The sequence below is a fragment of the Marmota flaviventris genome, chromosome 17 (assembly GCF_047511675.1).
Source record: "Marmota flaviventris isolate mMarFla1 chromosome 17, mMarFla1.hap1, whole genome shotgun sequence".
NCBI classification, from domain to species: domain Eukaryota; kingdom Metazoa; phylum Chordata; class Mammalia; order Rodentia; family Sciuridae; genus Marmota; species Marmota flaviventris.
In genome coordinates, this window is record NC_092514.1 from 47,840,528 (window position 1) to 47,863,760 (window position 23,233).

At 40.7% G+C, this 23,233-nt stretch overlaps 1 protein-coding gene across 1 annotated transcript in view; it reads left to right on the forward strand.

The window, feature by feature from the left end:
* The window catches only part of LOC139702318 (small integral membrane protein 36-like), an 81,693-nt gene extending 75,956 nt beyond the window's left edge, over nt 1–5,737 (forward strand). The window contains exon 5 of the transcript XR_011704914.1: nt 5,500–5,737. The gene's annotated coding sequence lies outside the window, so the exon portion shown is untranslated. The remainder of the gene's footprint in view (nt 1–5,499) is intronic.
* The last annotated feature ends 17,496 nt before the right edge of the window (nt 5,738–23,233 follow it).

Consider the following 23,233-nt stretch of genomic DNA (forward strand, 5'->3'; position numbering starts at 1 on the left):
CTCCACTCTTGGTGATCCACAAATTGATGAACGGGTTCATATGAGGTCAGCATGATCAAGCCACCATAAAGTTCTTCATGGATTTTTCACGGTTTCCGCATTGTCAATCATTACCTGAATCAATTACTACATCAAAGGTTAGGAAACAGTTCTAGCTCCACCATCCCTTCCCCATGTACTGAATGGAATTCTTTTGTAAAGGAAAACTTTCTCTCACCAGCTCAGGCTTGTTTGCCCTGCACTTACCATTTATAGAGGAAGAACAGAAAAAATGTTTAACTCTTTCCTTCGAACAGTTGGTTTTCAGAATATGGCATTGAAATTTTAGTTACTTCCAACAGTGTCTAGTTTATTAGAGGTTTTTGGTTTTTAGTTGTTTGGTGTTTAGTTTAGTTTAGTTTTCTTTTCTTTTTTTTTTTTTTTTTTTTTTGAGTGTTTTTATTTGCTTGTTTGTTTTTATTGGGGAAATTTTTTCTTTCTTTTAAGAAAACAGTATCATAAATTCATGAGTTCTTACATGTTAAATTTAAATGCATTCATAAAAAAATTAGCCTCATAAATTAAAAGCTGCCTATATTAGTCAAGTTTCTCTAGAGAAAAATAATGTAATGCTCATATATAGAGAAGTTTTGTTTTGGAATATGACTCACAATTGTGGAGACTGGCACATCTGACATCTACAGGACAGTCAGGCAGGCTAAAAACTCAAAGAAAAGTGGATGTTGCAACTTCAGTCTGAAGATAGTCTGCTGGCAGAAGTCCTCTGGGAGCAGGGAGTCTGAGTTTTTTTTTCTCCTAAGGTCTTCAACTGATTGAATGAGGCCCATCCACATTATGGAAGATCATTTGTTTTATTTGAATTCTACTGACTTGAATGCTAATTTTATCTTTAAAATATCTTCCCAGTGATATCTAGACTGGTGTTTGTCAAAATATCTGGGTGTCATAGCCAGATATTGTAAGTTGACACATAAAATTAATCATTACTGTATCAATATTTATATATAATAATAACAACAACAATAAAAATGCTGAGTGATAAAAATCAATGCTTTACTGCAGGCATTCAAAGATAACAGAGAAACAAATAAGAAAGATTTGAATTAGTAATTTCTTTGTGCCCTGCTGGGTTGGGTGCTACACCAAATGCTGACCAAAAAAAAAAAAAAAAAAAAATGCACTTATTTCTGCCATATCCTACATAACCTTGAGCAGCTCACATTAGTTCACTGAACCTCAGGACATTCATCTGAAAATGTGTCCTGCCTGTTATATTTTGTTATGACACCAAAAAAGACTGCATATCAAAGCATTCTGAAAACCCTACTCATTACACAAATCTCAGATGCTCTTAAGACTATTTTTGTTAAGCACCAATGAACCAAAGAGTGTCAAGCAAATGCACTCAGACGCTGTAGCTGTGAGTTCATGCCACATTATGAAGGTCAATAACTTTCTCCCCACTTGAGAGAAGCAGTGATTTGGGGGCCCCACATTTTAAGAGAAGGGAAAGTTGTTCCTCTCCTAAGGGAAAAAGAATCAGAGTACCAGTTTTCCACATGGATGCCTTTGTCACTAAGTTCTTATTTCCCCTAGAGTCTCTAATTCTCTATGTCAACAATGTAAGGATGACAAAGGCAAAGGATCAATAAAGGTAGCTTTCAATGTTGCAATGATGAATGCAAAGTCTACCTCGATTTATTTGTTGGTTCATTCATCAAGCATTTATCAAACACTCATTCTATGCAAAAGCTTATGCCAGGTGCTATTAAAGGTACAGAAATGAAGCAAATCCAGATTCTGTCCTTGAGCAAAATTAATAGGAAGAAAAAGGAAATACCTATAACAAGAGATTGAAGAGTACAATAAGAGAGCTCCGTAACATCTCATGGAACTTCAGAAACCCAGTTCACAGACCAAGCTGAAGATTCCACGTGGCTTCTTGGAAGAGGAGGCACTGAAGCTAATCTGAAGAATAGGAACAGATTAGGACCTGAGAGATGAGGTGGGGTAGGGCAGATAGAATGACCCGGGTAGTGGTACCGTGGGAAAGAAAAAGTAGGAAAGACATCTGGACAAGTGCTATTTGTGGCAGACAGTGAATTCTCTCTTTTTACCTATAACTTCCTTTTCTGCAATGTGGAGAGGATTTTTCAATTCATCTAAAACGGAAATGTCAAAAAGGCTTTCTCTGGCTCACCAGTTTCAACTGATGGGTAGTAGACAGTCACAGCTGGTGGGTCAGCTTAACAGAGAGGATTATTGTCATATCCCCTCTCAATGAGTCCTAATTTTCCGAAGATTACATGTTTTCCAATTCTAAAACTCTGACTGTCAGAATCTTAAGCTTGTCTGAAAATTTCAACATTCAAGATATAAATCTTTTCTTAGCTATAATGCCCAAGCCCATGTTTCCTAAACAAAAAAACAAAGAACTTGATCTAGCCTTTATGAGGATGCAGAGTCATCCTCAAAAACAGAAAAAAAAAATCATACTCAACTGTCAGGACAGAAGTACCACAGGACTGTGGGGATCCCTGGAGGCTCAGGGGAGTATTATCCTTCAACTCGGTGGCTCCAGAATGCTCTCTTTGTTATATGGTTGGTTGTTGGTTTTTTTCCCTCTCTACCATTTCTGTTGAGCATTTAGCTCACAGATTTTGGTGCTTTCAATGTTTCTACCCCTTTTTTCCCATTTCTTTCTGTCTGTTTGCTGTTTCTCTTATACTTGAGGATTGGAAACTAGATCCAAGTTCTGTTAGAACAACATGTAAAATAAGAGTAAGTTCTGAGAGTGGGTATAAGAAGGTTGACTAGATGTAAAGTATCTTGAGACTTAGTGCCCTTTGGCTCTAGTCTGGCTGGTTTTGTTGACTTGTTGGTTTGTTTTTGTGGTGCAAGGGATTGAACCCAGGACCTCCATATGCTAGGCAAGTGCTCTTCCACTGAGATGTATCCCAGGCTCTGATTGGGCTGTTCAATTAAATGTATGTGTGTACACACGCGTGCATGTGTGTTTGTGAGTGTGTCAAAGATGGAGAGGTATCTCTATGTATGTGATTAAGTGAGGTTTTCCCTTCTGTTTTTTTACTGTGAGTGCATGACAGCTAAGTATGACCATCCGTAATTTTCCTAGAGAAATTAGAAAGCATAGAACATTGAAGATAACAAGGCATTTTGTAGGACTGTATATAAAAATTACCCCCTGTGCTAGACAGGCTCCGTGATTATTCAGAGGCAGGGTAAGCTGCAGCCATTATCTCTGAGAAATAACAGTTGCATGTTTAGGCCACGTTCCTACTGGGAAATTGAAAGAAAATTATTATTTGGCTTGAGGTCCCTTGATCCCCAAAGAGACTTCCTTCAGCTACTATGAGCTGCTACCCGTGTGATAATTATTATGAGAAATCCTGCACATCTCTCCCACATCAGTGTATGAGGGACTCAACAGACATGGATTCAGAGAAAGTCAATGCCTATGCTAAACAAAATCACCTGGAAATCCTGTTCAAAATGTAGGTGCTTGGAGCCTGTTATCGAGAGTCTATTTTAGCAGATCTGGGACTAAGACCAGAAGTTTGGGAGAGATTTTCACCCCACGATAATTAAGCTTCCAAATCCATCATAACTGCAATACCATTATCACACCCAGGTCTGATTTTGTAAGAAATCCAGATTGTCTGTGTGCTCACAACCATTTAGTATTTAGACGTGGGGCTTTAGATAGTCAGAAGGACATTGCTTTTTATTCCAAGTACTCCTTTTTCTGCCCCTGAGCTTCCTGCCCAGCTCACCATGTACCTGTCAGCCCCATCAGCCGTGTCTGTGCCCAGATGACAAGATATCTAGGCATGCATGAGCTCCTACCCATTTCTTCCTGTTCTATCTCTTCTCATGGTGCTGAGCTGGAAGCAGTGCCCAGGTTACTATAGGACACTCACATAGCATGGCCCTGCCTCCTAGGAGTGTTGGGGTTTTCTCTACCAAGGGCATGCTTCTGAAAGAAGGGTCATGGTCAAAAGTATTGTTAATCATAAAACTGGTGACAGCACTAGACACGTGCCTATAATCTAGCAGCTCAGGAGGCTGAGGCAGGAGGATTGCAAGTTCAAGGCCAGCCTCAGCAACTTGGTGAATCCTAAACAACTTAGCAATACCTTGTCTCAAAATTAAAAAAAAAAAAAAAAAAACAGGCTGGGGGTGTGGCTTAACGGTTAAGTTCCCCTGGGTTCAATCCCTCCCCCCAAAAACATGAAAGCCACCCCACTAGGAAGTAGAAACATAGGTAAGAAAGACAGTCGCGACCTGGGCCTTCTTGCTGAGGGTTTCCCACCCACAACCCACCTCTTCTTCTCTGGAAGAACTCATCTCCCACTGTCACCTCCCATCATTGAGGCAGAAAATGACAGCCACTAACTTTTCCAGTCTCCCTTCTATGAAGACATGAAATTGTGACCTGTTCCTCTGGGGGGCTTCTAGGAAAGACCTTCTCTCCCACCACAACTTAAAAACAATAGGTCCATGAAAATGCCCCTCTTCTTCACTGGCTGGGTACTTAAAAAGCATTATCCCCTTTTAAACTCATAGCAACCTGATGGTGTAGCTGAGAGCGTATTCCCAGATTTAGAAATGAACAAATGGAGGCATAGGAAGGTGAATCATTTAACCAAGACTGTATCTAATTAATGGTAGCTCCAAGATTCAAGCCCAGATCTGTAGGATTCCTGATGTGGTTGTCCCCTAAAAGGATATGTTGAAACCTTCATCCATAACACCACAGAATGAGATTTTATTTTAAAATAAAGGCTATACAGATATAATCATATGAAAATGGGGACATCAGGGTGAGCCCTAATCCAAAAGGACCAGTATGTTATAAACAGGGGGAAATTTGCACACAGAGGCAGACACACACACACAGGGAGGACCAGCTGAAGACACAGGAAGAAGACAGCCAGGAGACAGGGGTGATGTGTCTACAAACCAGGGAAAGCCACTGATTGGATGTGAACACCAGAAATCAGAAGACAGGAGAGAGGATTCTCACCTAGAGCCGTCACAGAGCATGACCCTGCCAACACTTTCAATTTAAGCTCCTGGCTTCCAGAACCATGAGACAATAACTTTCTGTTACTTGAAGGCATCTCACGTTGGGTTCTTTTAACAAAGCAGCCCTAGGAAACTAATACAACTTGAAAACCCTTATGCACATTATTAATACGTCTAAATCTGCCTCTTTGAAAATGTGCAGATTTAGACATCCTTGGCTGGGAATGGTATTGGAGTAGCAGAGATCAATCCTAGAAAACAGTGGTGTCTTGAAGGTGCAAAGACAGAGGCAAGCAGATTGTGTATTGGCCCAGCAGGAGAGTCAGTCTATAGGGAGGCAACCAGAACCCCAACCTGTGCTTATCAAACTAAAAAAAGTATGGCAGCTGGTGTGTCACATGGAAGACTTCAATTTCCTTTGAGATTGGTGTATCTATCTCTATTCTGCAGGTGGTGGAACCGACCGGCCCCAAACCCCACAGCAAATAAAGTAAAGAAGCCTTCAAACCCACAGCTTCTAACAAGCCTCATGATTCTTTCTGCCCGCTGTGATTCAGTCCCACAGCAGACCATCTTCAGGAACATTTCACTATCTCGGATTTGGGCAGATATTAGAAAGAACAGTGTGTAAGTACATTTGCCTCATGTTTTGCACTTTTAGATGTCCTTTGCTCTCTGAGGGTTCCGAAGCAGATTTTGGTTTGAGACCTCCTCCTCCTTCTCCTCTCTCCTCCTCCTTCTCCTCTCTCCTCCTCCTCCTCCTCCTCCCCCTCCTCCTCTCCCTCCTCCTCCTCCTCCCCCCCCTCCTCCTCCTCCCCCTCCTCCTCCTCCTCCTCCCCCTCCTCCTCCTCTCTCCTCCTCCTCCCCCCCCTCCTCCTCCCTCCTCCTCCTCCTCCTCCTCCTCCTTCTCCTCCTTCTCCTCCTCCTCCTGCTCTTCTTCTCTTCTTCTTCTTCTTAAGGCTTAATTGATCATTGTGACTAGCTCTAGTTCCTCTGGGTGTTATCTCAGAGTACCCAACCACATCTCCCCAATGGCCTCTTCTGTTATTGTGCATTCCACTGCAGTAGAGCTAATAATTGCTACTAATTAACTTAAGAACTGCCTTGAGATAAGAACAAACTTGCTGACATGAAAGAAGTAGGGTTGAGCATAGGCAAAAGAACTTGTCCCTCAAAAGTAAGCTCTGAACTTTGGCTCCCAGCCCTGAGCACCTCTGTGGTCAACAAGACTGTGATCTCTCGCTTTTATGTTGAGCAGACACTTGGGTGCTTTCTCTACCAGCTGGGAGGAATAGTCAGTGAAAGTCCCCCTGGCTTCCCACATGCTGGGAATGGAAGGGAGCCTGGAGGTGAGGATTGATCTCTACGTAGTGTGTAATTAACGAATAGCTGGGAATGAAGGAAATGGCAGGTGACGATTCAAACTACAGATTCCAAGCTAGATAACTGCAAGAGAGAAAGGAATAAAGAAAGTTGCCTTTATTTATTATTTAGCTCATTCTTTCAGAGGGAGTTTGCATGTAACTGCTACATTCACTGTGGAATCCTTCCTGGTAACCTGCAAGTTCGCACCCATAGCACCTAAACTTCTCCATGCACAGGCCCTAACTCCCCATCCCAGGTCAACTCCCAGACATTCCTTAGCTTGAAATCTTCATTCTGATCAAAAGATTCCAAAGTATATTTGGCATGAATATAAGTGTATCTTCATGTCTCCTTGCTTGAAACATCTTTACTCTGGAATCCCATCACCCGGATTCATACAGGCGAAAGGACATGCATCCTCCACACCAGTGGGTCCAAATTTTCTATCGAGAGACTCACCTTTTCAGAACCACCTGAAATGTCTGCTTATTAGTGATTCCTGATCTCTACTCCCAGATGATTCTCAAGTTTAGGAACCCCTGATAACCCCAATTCACATACCCCATACAAGATGCCCCTCTATACCATCTTCAGGCATGGAAGTAGCCTCTGCTTGAAACTTCACTGTGGTCTAGAAGTCACCATCTGATTGAAGCATTGAATTCCATTTTTAAACAAGGCTGATTATCAAAAATTTCTGCTATATATGAAGTATCATCTTCTTCTCTGCAAATCTCCAGGATTTTTATCTAATTCAGGCATATGAGTCTACCCAAAAAAGTCCATCGACTCTTCCCATCGCAACTGTTCAAATATCTAATAATGGATACCATTTCCAATTCATCGACCAATGTCTAAGTTTTCAAATTTAGTAGTCTAACAATCCTAATTCCTTCAACTGTAAATCACAATTGATCATCATTATTGTAACCCTTACCATAACTCCATGAAGCAAGTTCTGTTATTATTTCCATTGTATAGAGGCGATAACTGAGGTTAAGTGAGTTCACCAAGGTGACAAGGTGTCAGAGCTTGGACCTGAACAAGTCTGTGTGACTCCAAAGTAGATATCCTAACAACTTTGTTATACTGTCACTAATTATTTTCCTTTTACTTTGGGCAGACTCCTGTGATGATATCTCTCTTCACATACAATATTCAGAATAGAACATACTGCTGCTCAACTTTTCTGTCCAGAACAGAGACAGAGTTCTCTTTCTGCCCACTGTGTACATTTTCTGTTAACACAGCCCAAGATGATCTTGGTATTTCCTAGCAGCTCCCTTACACAATTAATTGGTGTCAACTAAAACTCTGATTCTACTGTCACTTGGACTGCTGTTATTTCTAATTTATTAATTGCTGTTACTTCTAATTTATTAATCAAAGAACTGTGGCGTAGGAATACAGGAATGGACACAGGATTAGGTAAGGCACATCCTGGTCTCAAAGGAGCAAAAGAAAGAAAAGATAAAGGACAGTACTAAGGGAAAGAGATTATGGAACTAGTTGCTATCCACATCATTAACAGGGATCAGAAGTCTCAGTCCACAGAAGGCCAACTCCATCTCTCTGGACCCAAGGTGAGGCAGAACGTCTTGGGGAAAGGGCACAGTGGAGTAAAGCTTCTCCCCTCAGAATAGTCAGGAAAGGGATGGGAATGCACTCTTCCAGGGCACTACTCTCCTCAGTTACCCACTTCCTCCACCCATGTCCACCTGCCTAGCCCATTCAATCTAGTATGGACTGATTAGGTTACAGATTCCACAATCCACTCATTTCACCTCTGAATATTCCTGTATTAACACAGGAGCTTTTCAGAGGCAAGTCATATCCAAACCATAATCACTATAGTATGCTGACTTTCATTCTCTAGGATTAATACTGAGGAGTGGTATAGCTAAATCATATGGTGCTTCCATGCCTAGTCTTTTGAAGAAGCTCCATACTGATTTCCATATGGGTTTTGTATTCATTTACAATCCCACCAACAGTGTAAACTATGGGCTGTACCAATTTACAATCCCACCAAGTGATAGTAGATCATCTTGGGCTAACAGAAAATGTACACAGTGGGCAGAAAGAGAACTCTGTTCTGGACAGAAAAGTTGACAAGAAATACGTTCTATTCTGAATATTGTATTTAAGGAGCGATATCACCACTGGAGTCTGCCCAAAGAAGAAAGAAAAACTCAGTGACAGTGTAACCATCAAATTCTTGATGGTTGCTTTTCTGCATGGAATGAGATGAAAGCACGATCTACCACACAATGTCTCTGAAGACATTCCCAGCTCTGAACTTTGCACAAATGGTATTAACATGCCTTCTAGGTTACAAATAAAAATATTGAATGGTAATTGACCTTGAACAGGAAATAAAAATATTGAATAGGAATTGACCTTGAATCCCTCTGATAGTTATTAGCTCAAGCCAGGAAAGGCCTCTCTCTCTGTTTCATTCATTAACTCCACAGCACACAGCACACAGGCTCAACATCCAGTGAGTACAGTGTCAAGCCTTATCCACATCCATCAATTCATTAAGATCCTTCTCCAGTTTCAAATCATAGAATATTAGAATACCCTAGCTGGACAGAAGCTTAAAAGAACATCTTCTTTTCAAACAATCAGAGAATGAGACCTAAATAAGATAAAATATTCACCTCAAGTCACCTACTTAGGGGAAAACAAAAAAGCAAACACCAGATCAAAGGCCCAGGCTTCTAAACTCTAGAGAACCTCCATCACACCCACCAGTGGAGTTACGAATCTACACTTTCCTATTATTTGTGTTGACTCATGTAAGTGAACAACTGTTATATGTCCTGGGGGGATCCTGTGAAAACTCTAGCTAGGACAAAAGAAATGCCTTTTCCTTGACTCAAGGGTCAAATGCTGTTGGGTGAGTAAAGTCAATTACCCAGCTCCTAGGCACTAAATGTATAAGAATAAGGGAAAGACCTCTTCAATAGAGTTCCCCGGCTCTAGGGTTTTGGTAGGGATAAGAAGCCTTCCATCATTTCTCAGACACAGCTATTGGCCTTCAAAGGAGCTCTCCAGGGTACTGTCTGGGGTCATGACCCCAGACACTTGAGAGTTCTATCTCTAGGCCTGACCTATTGTGAATTCTGCTGTCTAAACCAAAGCATGCTGAAAATCAAATCTGTGAATGGTTGAACACTTACTAAGTGCCAATCTACTTCTCTATGGCTTTGGGGTTTAATTTCAAATCTTCATAACAACCCTACACACTATATTTTTTTTAGTCCATTTTGTGGATGAGGAAATGAAGATCCAGAGAAATTCATTTTTTCCCAAGGTAATAACTGGAGAAGCCAATATTCAAATCTGAGACTATTGATGTAAATCCAAGATTAAATCCAAAGTCATACACTTTCCACATTCACTGCTTGCCCTAAACTCTGTCCAAAATTATTTCAAATTTGACCTGAACTATCTCCCAAATAATTTACCCAGAAAAATATGAATTTGGCTATCACCCATGTCTATGAACTTTCCCATCTGCTACTCTAGACCAGTCATCCCCAGTGGATTCCTACTGTAACCTACATTTGCAGCCTTCTTCCACATGAACTCTCTCCCTGAATTGTCCTGTTTACTAACAACTTTACAGAGCTAAAAATAATATGAGTTTGAGGAGACATTCAACATATTCAACATAACCACTGGGAGAGGTCTAGGGTTTGGGGGATTCTTTTTTGGTGGGATGGGAGAGTTGGTCTTGTTTTTTAACTTCATTTAAAAAGTAATGTCATGAAAGCAAACAAATTATATATGTTCTGAATATTCAGAGAAATGTGTTTGTTTTCTGTATCAGAATGTACACCATGACTTTTAGATAAGTGAACAATTTATATTTTGTTTATTGAGATATGATACATAGGGAGTAATACACACTTTCATGAGGTGTACAGTTCTATGCATTTTGATTATACAGTTGCTCTGGTTTGAATTATGTGTGCCCAAGGTTCACATATAGAAGTCCTATGCTACCAAAGGACAGTATAGCCATATATTACTTAACAACAGAGACATATTCTGAGAAATGCTCCACTAGATGATTTTGTCATTGTGTGAACACTGTAATGTGTTCTTACGTAAACTGAGAAGCCACAATGTCACTAGGAGATGTAATCTTATGCAACCGCCAGGTATATGTGGTCCCCATTGACCAGAAGATCGTTGTCATTACTCAACTATATTTGGAGACAGGGCCTTTGAAGAGGTGACTAAGGTTAATTGGGGTCATCAAAATGAGACTTTAATGTTGGATGGCTAGTGTCCTTATAAAAAGAGGAAAATACACCTAGAGTTTAGAGATTTGTGTATAGAGAAAAGAGTGTGTGAGGACCAGTGAGAAGACAGCATCTGAAAGCAAAGAAGAGAGGCCTGAAGAAACTGACCCCAATGGCAGTTTGGTCTCAGACATCCAGCCTCTAGAACTGTGAGAAAATAAATTTTTGTTATTTAAGCCTCCTGGCTTGTGGTATTTTGTTATAGCAACCCCAGACAGCCAATACAGTGCTGTATCCACCACAGAGATATGTATTATTTCCATCATTCCAAAGTCATCTCGTGTCCCTTGGTAGTGAATCCTCTTTCCCCACCAGCAGTCCCTGGTAACCAATGACCTGATTTCTATGCCCATAGTTCTACCTATAAATGGAATCATACAGTGTGTGACCTTTTGAGTCTGGTTTTTTTTTTTCTTTTTTTTTCACTTAGATAGGCCTCAAATCATCCTTGTGATTGCATGGATAATCATTTCTTTTTGTGAAGGTGTTTTGAGAAAGTATGAGGAAAAAGAGAGAGAGAAAAAAGAAAAAGGAGGAGAAGAAGAAAGAAGGTAAGAAAGAAATGAAGGAAGGATCATAGAAAAGTGATTTTGAAAAGTAGGGTGATATTAAGAATGAGGCATTTGGTGCTGGGCACAGTGGAATACACCTGTAATCCCAGAGATTTGAGAGGCTGAGGAAAGAGGATCACAAGTTCAAGACCAGCTTCAGCAACTTAGTGAGACTCTAAGCAACTTAGCAAGACCCTGTCTCAAAATACAAAAAAATAAAAAAAAAAAATAAAAGAGCTGGGGATATAGCTCAATAGTAAAGCATCTTTGGGTTCAATCCCAGGAACCAAAAAAAGAATCAGTTATTTGGCATTTGGGAAATTGAATGCACTCAAAATATAGTGCAAACGATTATTTTAGATTTTTTCCCAAAATCTGGTCTAGACAAATATCTTCCTCCTCTCTTGTAGGCCTTTTGCCAGAGTTGAGATCATCGTACTTCTGTTTCCAATATCCTGTTACCTTCCGTCTGTGTGAAGTCTCACTCTTGCTTAATTGTATTATGTTTCTTAATTTATTCTCTGTACCACTGCCAATCTCCTCCTCCCAGATTCTGTCTTGTGTGTTCACTACATGTGCTTAGGTGTATATGGATTCTTAAAATCTATATGGTACAGATTTGTTTATGTATGTGTTTCAAATTCACAGGAATGGTATTGTGGTATAGATCTTGTACTATTGCTTTTAAACTGAGCACTGTTTGTTTGTTTGCTTATTTGTTTAATACTAGGGATTGAACCCAGGGGTGCCTTACCACTGAGATACATCCCCAGCCACCCCTCCACTTTTTAAATTTTGAGACAAGGTCTTGCTATGTTGCTGAGGCTGGCCTCAAATTCCTGCCTCAGCCTCCCCAGTTGCTGAGATTACAGGTATGTGCCACCACACCTGGCTTGAATTGTGTTTTTAAGATCTGTCTAAGATGAATTTATGTAAAGTACTTCAAAAACTGTAAAGAGCTCTACACATATTTGCTATGACTGTTTCTAGTAGTAAAAACTTAAGAAATATTTTTGAGCATCTACTCTGTTCTAGGAGTTTTGCTAAACCCTGGGTATAAAGAAATAATTGTAACAGACAGTTTCTTATGGAGGACTATATGAAAATGATAATTGTATAATTAATTATAAAAAATGATATCAGTAAGTCTAAAATTGTGAAGAAAATGAGTAGTATGAGCATTTTTTTAAAATATTTTTATAGTAGATGGACACAATACCTTATTCTAATGTGATGCTGAGGATCAAACCCAGTGGCCTCACACGTTCTAGGCAAGCACTCTACCACTGAGCTACAGCCCCAGCCCCAGTATGAGCATTTTTAACAAGAGGACATAAACTCATCTTGAGACTAAGGTTCAAGTTCTCGGAGGCAGACTCACGTAAGCCACATATGTTGGGTATATACCAGTTGGGTCTTGCATTTTTGTTTTCCAAAGGGTAAGTTTGACCAAAAGAAACCTAGGACTGATTGTAGACAACTTAGGCCCAAGGAACTATTTTGGAGAGATGAGTCAAACCCAGGTGACGTAGAGATGACTTAGAGCTACATAGACCATTTAAAATTGAAATCATCAATAGTGTGAATCCACCACTCATTCCTCACAAGTGGATGATATCAGCAGCTACACCAACACCCTCAAAAGAAATATGCACAGAACTGCAGCCACTGCACATTGTGTCTGTGGGCCTGTTTGTTTGCTTTGATGGAGGATCAATCAGAGACGCTGAGTAATACAAAGTCCAAGATCAAGTCATTCCTCTTCACTTTACTACCAGGTTGCATCCAATAATTGGTTTTAAAGAAGGAAAAAAAAAAACCCTCAAGTTCAAAATATAGGATTAATGTCTCCATGCTAAGTAGTGCATGCTGCTTAATTTCCTTTTAATGTAAAGCAGGAAAAACAAAAGAAAAAACATGCAGTTTTAACAACAGAGACCACATACCTATGTGCAGATGTTCACATAGCAGGCAAATCTCAACTCTCTCCACCCTTTTAGTCTCAAGAACAAGTAGCATACTGTGGGTTAATGGTATGCACAAATATTTTCCTTTTAGTGAGATAATCAGATAAAGATCTTGAGAGCTGTCAACAGCATTATTTTTTTTAATACAAGCCTATATAAACACGGTTCCTCTTTACTTAGAGAGCATGTCTGTATTTTCCAATACTGCAGACTTTCATGAAAATAGCCTGGTTTATCCTCTCTTAATCGACTCCTATGCCATGAATTAATCTTTTAAAAATATGTGCCCTTGTGTTTGAAAAACATTATAACTGCTTACCGATTTACAATCCTTTCGCTCACGAAATCTGAAGTCACAAACTGCATGGGCAGATTCACCAAAATGCTTGCTGCTGAATGATGCCTCAAAGACTAAAAGTCGTTGTCTATTTCCAATGTATTCTGCAAACCTCTCAATTAACCTTTTTAGGGTGTTGATACGAATGGAGATTTCAGAGTAACGCACATAATTATTTTTTAGTCTCACCACCTTCCTGCTTGAATATGATTCACAGTGAAAAATATTTATTGAACCTTCCTATGATATTCAAGAGAGAAACACGAACACTCATCAACATAGAGTCCAATGCTTGTCTCAGGCACAGTGGTGCACGACTGTAATACCAGTGTCTCAGGAGGCTGGGGCAGGAGGATCACAAGTTCAAAGCCAGCCTCAGCAAAGCCCTGAGAAACTTAGCAAGACCCCTTCTCAAAATAAAAATTTAAAAAAATGAAGATGTAGCTGGGTAGTAGAGCACCCCTGAGCTCAGTTCCCACTACAGGGAGTGGTGGGAGAAGTCAAATTCTTTACCTTGGCCCCTTAACTGGACTTCTAGTGATGGTTGAATAAACACGTTGCTATTACATATCCACTCCTCTAAATCTTCACAATTTGTCACACATAGGGCCCAGGGCTTCCCTTCCATTCTCAAATGCATCTGTGACTTCCAGAAATTTAAGGGTCACTGTGCTCATTGTGGAATCACTCGGGTATAAATCAAAGGGTAAGTTGTTAAAGGTGAAATGGTACTTTGAAATCACCCAGTCTGGATTAGCCCCCTTCTGTTTGCAGAAGGAGAAGCTAAGACACAGCAAGGAAAATGACTTGCTCCCAGTGTAGGATAGAATGATGAATGGTCCTCCTCCCTCCTTCTGGAACTATGGATGTGACAAGGGGTAGAGTAAGATAATTACAGGAGGAGAAGGGAAAGCTTCCATTTGACTGGGGATGTCCAAAAGAGACCCAGTGAGGGATGTGGCCTTACAAACAGTGTCAGATAATAGATTTTGAGATATCATTGGGAAGGCTAAGGTGAGACTGAATGGAATATGAATGTCGTCAAAGAAGAAACATAAAGCTAGGAGTGCACGAATCTTGTGTGAACGGCAGTGGTGTGTGCATGCATGTGTGTGTGTGTCTGTATCTGGGGTCCGGTAGAGGAAGAGAAGATGAATCTGGAAAGATAGATGGCGGCCCTATTGTGAATGGAACCAGAGACCAGATGAGGACTTTGTACTTGATGCACAGCACACAGTACTGTATATTCCCTATCAAGTTTCCAGAGACTTCTTTAAATGCTCCTACTTACTCAGCACTCACAAACGATCATAATAACTGCTGGTGGCATTTTCAATTGATCCAACCTCTCTAGAAAGCAATTTGGGAATCAGTACCAAAATGCTTTTTTTTTTCTTTTTTTAATTTGTTTGTTTATTTATTTATTTAATTTGCATTACAATTCTTAATACACCATTATACAATAATTTATCATATCTCTGATTATATATAAGGTATGTGGACACCAAATTCACATCTTCATACATGTATTTTGTATAATGATGAGATCTCCTTTCGCCATCCATGCTATTCCCCTTTTCCCTACCTTTCCCTCCCACCCCTATTCCCTATCTAGAGGTAATCTTCCTCCCTTGCTCTCCTTCCCAACCCCATTTTGAGTCATCTCCACCCCCTTATAACAGAGAAGACATTCAGCATTTGTTTTCTGGGGATTGGCTAATTTCACTTAAGCATAATCTGCTCTAATGCCGTCCATTTCCCTGCAAATGCCATGCTCTTATTATTTTTTTATTGCTGAGTAATATTCCATTGTGTATAAATGCTACATTTTTTTATCCATTCAGCTACTGAAGGACATCTAGGTTGGCTCCACAGTTTAGCTATTGTGAATTGTGCTGCTATAAACATTGATGTGGCTGTGTCCCTATAATATGCTCTTTTTAGGTCCTTTGGGTATAGTCCAAGAAGAGGAATAGCTGGGTCAAATGGTGGTTCCATTCCCTGTTTTCCAAGGAATCTCCATACTGCTTTCCAAATTGGCTGCACCAATTTGCAGTGCCATCAGCAATGTATGAGTGTACCTTTTTCCCCACATCCTCTCCAGCACTTGTTGTTGTTTGTCTTCATAATGGCTGCCATTCTTACTGCAGTGAGATGGTATCTTAGAGTAGTTTTAATCTGCATTTCTCTGATTGCTAGAGATGATGAACATTTTTTCATATATTTGTTGATTGATTGTATATCCTCTTCTGAGAAGTGTCTGTTCAGGTCCTTGGCCCATTTATTGATTGGATTTTTTTTTTTTTTTTTTTTTTTGGTGCTTATCTTGTTCAGCTCTTTATATACCCTAGAGATTAGAGCTCTATCTGATGTGTGAGATATATTTGTTCCCAGGATGTAGGCTCCCTATTCATTTCACATATTATTTTTTTTGCTGAGAAAAATCTTTTTAGTTTGAATCCGTCCCATGTGTTGATTCTTGGTTTTAATTCTTGTGCTATAGGCATCTTATTAAGGAAGTTGTGGCCTAGCCCCACGTGATGGAGATTAGGGCCTACTTTTTCTTCTATTAGATGCAGAGTCTCTGGTTTAATCCCTAGATCCTTGATCCATTTTGAGTTAACTTTTGTGCATGGTGAGAGATAGGGGTTCAATTTCATTTTGTTGCACATGGATTTCCAGTTTTCCCAGCACCATTTGTTGAAGATGCTATCCTTTCTCCAGTGCATGGTTTTGGCACCTTTGTCTAATATAAGGTAGTTGTAATTTTGTGGGTTAGTCTCTGTGTCCTCTATTCTGTACCATTGGTCTACTAGCCTGTTTTGAGTACCAAAATGCTTTGAAAGGGCATAGCTTTTGACTGAGCAATGGTTTACCTAAGAATTTACTTACTCTAAGTAAACAATGAAAGTGCACAGAGATTTCTCTCTAAAGAAATCTATTAAAGTGCTCATGCTAGAAATGAATAATTAGAAGTTGACTAATGTTCTCACATAGAGAATAAATTAAATGAGTTATGATGCCTCTTTATGATGGAAAAACAGTTATAAAATATATTGTCAAGGAATCATTAATGACACAGGGAAATGTTTGTGACAAATTGTGAAGATTTTAGATTTGTTGTGATTTTTGTGTTAGTCAGCTTTCCGTTACTGTAACGAATACCTCAGATAAATTAACCTACAAAGTGAAAGGTCATGTGGGCTCATAGTTTCAATTCATGGTTGATTGGCCTCATTTTTTAGGCCCATAACAAGGCATGGAGCACTTGGTAGAGTTGTCATCTCATGGTGGCCAGGAAGCAAAAGAAAGAGAAGAGACCAGTAGAGATCAGTATCCATAATCCCCTTCAAGAGCATGCCCCCAGTGACCTAAAACCTCCCAGTAGGTCCCACGTCTTCAAGTTCCTATCACCTCCCAATAGTGCCAAGCTGAGAACCAGGCCTTTAGCACATTGCCTATGAGGAGCACTCCAGAACCAAACTACAGCCATTATTTTTCTCAAATAAGAAACCAGAGATTTTTTTAATTGCCTGTGCACCTTATCTACATAAAAAATCCAAGATGAACTTTTATTGAAATAAAGCAATTGGCTAAGCAGTAAGCATTGCACGATCAGTGTTGTAAAAAGGCATGTGAATCCACGCAGATAGACTACAAGAATATTCACAAAAAATTAATAGTGATTATCCCCAATTGTGAAATTAATGCATTAAAATTTTACTTCCTGGTCTTTTATAATTCATAGGTTTTTTTTAAAAATAACGTAATCAAAATAATCTCTTAACTGATGTTTTTTTCCAAGATCTTCTTTAATGCCCTTTTTGAAGGCAAAACCATACAGGTGTTTTTGTTTGTTTGTTTATTTTAGCAAGGAGGGTAATCCAGCAAGGATGATTTATGACCTCAGCAGTTCTTTGTTTTTGGCAACATGTATTTAGATGCCACAAGACATGCCCCTGTCTCCATCCATCCTGTCTTTGAAGGCTTGGTTTTGTCTGGGATAATTTATTTAGGAGCTTTGTTTACCTCTTAACTCTTCCTCCCTTTCTCCTGGGCATCTCTATAAATCAGCTTTTTAAATATAAATATTACAGAGAAGCCCACCAAACATATATTCAAAACCAGCATCTTAGGAAAGTCACTTCGGCTTTGGGCAACAGTTTCATGGCCCTGGGACCAGGTGACACTGAGTCACCAGCAGTCGGGGCTCCTTCTACTAGACAGGAGGAAGGTGACCAGGCTCTAACTCGCCCTGACCTCCTGCCAGCCCACTGCGTCTGCAGGGGGATCTCCGGAGTCTCACCCCCTGCAAATTCCCATGATGCCATTTCTCAGAGTGACGGCTCTGCTACTGACTCAAAAGCAGGGATCACCAGTGAAGACCCACCCCACCACCATGCTTGAATAGCCTTGACCCGCCTACTCTGAACATCTCTGGAACTTACTGTTAAAACCTGGGGATCTCCCCTCAGCAGCATAACTGGTAAATAAATTGTGATATATTCATACCTGCAGGGGTAGGAGGGAGCAATTGGGACCTCCCGGGGAGCTCAGAATATTCTGATTCTTGTTTTCGGTGCTAATTGTAAGGGGTGTGTTCCACTTCGGAAGTCCTTTCTGTTCCACTTTTAGAAGTCCTTTCTGTTCCCCAATGATGAGGGGCATTTTTTTTAGTAAATCTGTTATACTTCAATATAAAGTTTAAAAAATACAAAAACAGAAAACCAACCTACACACTGTGATGGCCATTCCCAGAGCAAAGGTTCTGGTGTATCTTGACTTGAGTAGTGACGAACTTGCCAAGAAGCCTGTAGGATGATTTGTGGTTTGCAGACCTCTTGAGAGTGTAAGGAAAGAAGGAGAGTAGGAAACAGGTGCTTAGAAACCTTGCGTGGCCTCACAATCTGAGGAACTATCGAGAGGAGTGTGGCAGGAGTCCAAACACTGCAGCCCATTCCCAGGCCTGCCCTCAGAGACCAGGCCCCTGAGTACCTCCCTCCTCCCCTTCTGGGCTTCAGCTTGGCCAACCCTAAAAGGAGGACTTTGAATTTAACAAACCATGACCTAGTGATTTTGTTCTCCTGGGTGCCTGTGTTTCAGGAAAGACATAGTTGGCGGGGGAGGGTATGAAAATAATACAACATTGGCTGACAGAGTCATTTTTCTTAGGAGAAAGCAAATTCAAAACTTTTATAGGTCACCCTCGGGTCATTCAGGAACAGGATACAAGCTGAATGGTGCCAAAGCCCACGTTCTAGAACAGGATGACGCCTGGGTGAGCAAATCATGTGGAGGCAACAGAGCTAGAGCCTTCTGTGGGCTCTTCACGGCAAGTTCTTGGTTTGCCTGGGCTTATGGTCAAGGTCCCATGGAGAAGCTTAGAAGGTGTTCCACCCCACATCCCTTTCAGTGGTAGTGGTCAGAGGTCACATCAAAGGTCACAGTCGCCCACTCCTCCAGCCCAGTGAGTTCTTCCCCCACCAGGCCCACTGACCCAGTTCCAGTGGCAGCTCTTCTCTGCTGTCTTCTGTACACAAAACTGTGTGTACATGTACATGACATCCTGGAGTCAACCCAGTGTTTTCCAACAAACGAGGAATTTAACTACCTGCAGTGGTTAGCAATTTCTACGCCAGCAGTTCCCAAACTGTGTTCTGTGGAGCTCCCCTATGCATTCAAATTCTTGAACAAAAGAGACTTATGATCAAATACACCTGGGGAATGCTGGGTTTGCTGAAGTGTTTTCTTTAGAACTTCTAGAGATGGTGATTCGCATTGTGAAGGGTCAAGAGGAAACCAAATCTTCAGTCTTTTTGGTAAGGAATATGCAGCAACTCCTCAGACAACCTCATTTAGGAAGACTGGTAAATGCACTCATTCAACAAACCTAAGTACCTACTCAGGTAGTGTTCCAGGTATAGAGGTGTGTCTTTCTCAACCTCCTTTTCATAGCAACTTGATTATTCGAGAGAAGACACTAAACAAGTGAACAAAATATTTTCAGCCTGTGATAAGAAGCATATAAAAGAAATGGGCAGGGCCCCCTTCAAGGGTTCTCTGGGGCTCTATTCGAGCCACAACTTGAAGTTGAAATGTGAGTCGGCCACAGGAAGAGCCATGGGTAGGCATTCCAGGCAGACAGAGAGCAAGTGCACAGTCCCAGGGACGGAAAAGACCTTGGCTCCAGGGCTGGGCCAGGTTCTGCCCAGAGTGGCAATTCTGAAGGGTGGGAGGGGTGAAGATGCTGGAAGGTAGAGGTCTTGGATCAGGGAGGGCTGGTCGGGCTGCGATCTCCTGATTTTAATTTGGGTCTTAGTCGAAGGGTGATCCAAAGCCACTAGGGAGTTTTAAGCAGTGAGGGAGATGGAAAGAAGAGGGCAACTGGAGATGTACCTTGAAGGTAGATCTCACTGGACTCTCCATGATGATCGCTTGGATTTTCTGTTCCCAAACACATTATGTGTGCTACGCTGGTATGTACGCCTGTGAGCCTATTTCCTAGCTCAGCTGCAGGTTCCCGTTCTCTAAGCCTTAAGCATAAAACAAAGAATTCTGTGTGGGTAATCACACCTGGAATGGAGTCTGGGCTGACACCAAGGAGCCGTGAGTAGGGGCAAAGTTGCTTCGCCGCCCTAAGAGCCTCCTTCACCTCACCTATAAAGCAAACTCAAAGAACGAATCCACCTACTTCCAACATCCTGAGACCCTATTCTAAGCCTCTCATGACAACAGAACTAGATTAATAGCAGGTAATTAGGGCCTTGAGTGGAAGCAAGGAGGAAATATAAAAGTCATGTGTTAGATGTCATCCTGGTTTGCTGTAACAAATCGTCAAACGTGGAGCACCTCCAACCACAGAAATGACACCTCCTGGATTTTGGATGCTGGAAGTGTGACATCAAGGTGTCAGCAGAACAGATTTGCTTCCAAAGACTAGGGAACATCCATTCCAGGGGCTGACAGTTTCTAGGGGCTAATGAGTTCCCGGTCTGCATCCCTCCAATCTTAACCTCCTGGTCAGATGGCCTCCTCCTCTTCTCCCTCAAATCTTCTTCTGCCTGCCACCTGTAAGGAAGATATTTGTGTATGTATTTATGGCCCATGTGGATAATCCCAGTGGATAAAATCCCACTGTCAAGATTTAACCTAACCACATCTTTTGCCCTGTAAAGCATCATTCAATCTTTTACCACATGAAGTAGTATTCAGTTTCTGGGAATCAGGATGTAAATTTGTCTATTAGGAGGCTATCACTCAAGCCCCTGAAGACATCGGTTTCCTCCATCCCAAATAGATCTTCACACTATTTTCAGACATCGTTCTTCCTCGCTCCAGAGTCCCCATTCAGCCCGGTGTCCATTTCTATCACCTCTCCTTCATCGTGCTCAGTAAAGGACTTTGCATAGAGTGGGTAGTTATTCAGTGAGTGCTGCTCCCATTGGAAACTTCCAGAAATCCTTTTAGTGAGGGTATCCCAGCCATCTGCCTTCAAATTCAAAGTTGGGGAAATCAGCTGGACCCCAGTTGATCTGTAAAGCAACAAAGGAAATACTCAGCTAGACTGGAAGTGATCAGGGATTTAGTGCCTACTCCAAACCAACTTTTCTTATGACCCTGGCCATGTAGGTCCCTCCAGCTGTCTGGGTATTAGCTTTCTAAAGAGAGAGGTTTAGTCAAGTGGCTTCTAGAAGCCCTCACCCCATTTATATTCCCCAAGAAGAATTCAAGATTAAATAGATACTTTTTTTTCCTCAGGATCCTTTGAGACACCTATTTAAGTTACAGGAAAAAAAAATATATATATAACCTTTTGCCCTGTCCTACTACTATTCTGAGGGGAAGCATCTGCCCTTGAAAGAAGAAAGGATTGAAGTGAGATAAAGATCTTCTTTTTCCAGTCTCAATGGCCCAGATCTGAACACTTGAGGCTTTTGCAATAAGGAGAGTCAGGTTTCAAAGATCATTATCTCTGTAGTAAGCTCTACTGCTGTTTTGGAAAAAGTTAGCAGATCCTTCAGCTAACAAATATTCTTAGGCCTAGTGACATATCACCAACTGGATGTCTGTTTCCATTTTCTATGGTCATCCTATTGGCTCCCCAACCTCACCTTCCCAAGTCCCCAAGCATACTCTCAGAGAAACTTCTTTCCATAAATAATATGAAAAGCCACGCTGCTGAGAGATTATAACAGAGGAATCAAAAGAGGCATGGAAAAAGAACAAAAATCATCCCACCCCCTTCATTATACCCTTTACTTAAGGTTTTAAGGAAATATGTAAACTTATAAACCAGGAAGAAGGAAGAAAATAGCATTAGTTGAGCACCCCCCTAAATACCCAGTCTTTTCCTAGTTATCTTATCCTCACAATAATTTGTGTGAAATAGATTTTATCAACCCTTAAGACAGAAACCACAGTCAATGGGCAGTGGCAATAGTTGCATGGCATTTTGAAGCTCTTCGATGCGACTGAATTGCACACTTAAAAATGGGTAAAATGATAAATTTGATACTATGTCTATTTTACTGTAATAAAATGAAAGGATATGGAAACCGAGAGAGTTTCCAAAGCCACACAGCCATTACAAGGGACAGTCAGGGTCTGAACCCATCTGTCTGACATGTAATGCATATGGGGGTAAAAATCAGTAGTGATAATACTGATCCCAGAAGAGGCAGAAATCACAACAGAATCAACAATAGCATCCCATGTCTGCCCAGACTCATTTCCTGATCCGAGTTTATTTTTCAGATGATGACTGAGTGGGTGGAAAGAAGGTTAGCACATCCTTCTGCGAGCATTATCTAACCACATCCTCATGAGTCTCTTATGTAAATGGCCTCATGTGCTGCTTTATCTCCTGGTTCCACCTCTGTTTGAACTTTGAGAATAATTAAAGACCTAAAAGAAAAATAAACACGCCTCCTACAGTCTACAAATAACAGCAGAAATGAGAGTCAATATAGTGAATCCCTTGAGCTAGGGTCTTGGACTTTTCGAGGTCACTAGGCTGTGATACTTAAATATGTCATCTTTGTCTCTCGTTCCCAAGTATTTGGCCTAATACCTGAATTTTTTTTTAGAAAGAACTTTGCACATAATAGATAGTTATTCTATAAGTCCTGTTCCCCAATGGAAACTTCCAGAACTCCTTTTAGTCCAGGTATCCCAGCTATCTGCCTTACAACTCAAAGTGTGGAAGCTCAAACTTTGAAAACTCAAAATTTAAATTAAATTTTGAAACTTTAACTCCAAACCTAAGAGGATACACTCTGCCAGTCTAGAAACTGAATAATGTCAAGTTGCTAAGGCACATCATTGGTCTAAGATTTTTTTTTTCTATCCCCCTCTACCACCACCACCAATTACACAGAGATTGACTCTGTTGTTTGGTCCCATTCCCTGCGCATACTTAGCAAAGGACAACTTAAGAAAGATTAAGTACCATATAAGACTCCTTGGTGATAATAATAGCTTATGTTTATGGAGTTGATGCTATGTGCCAGGTTAACTTTATCTGAGCAGCTCATTTAATGTATACAACTCCGTGAGATAAATATTAATATTTTTCTCACTTTAGCAATGAAGAAACTAAAAAAAAATTTGCCCTGGGTCACAAACTGTCATTTCTGGTCATTTTGTATT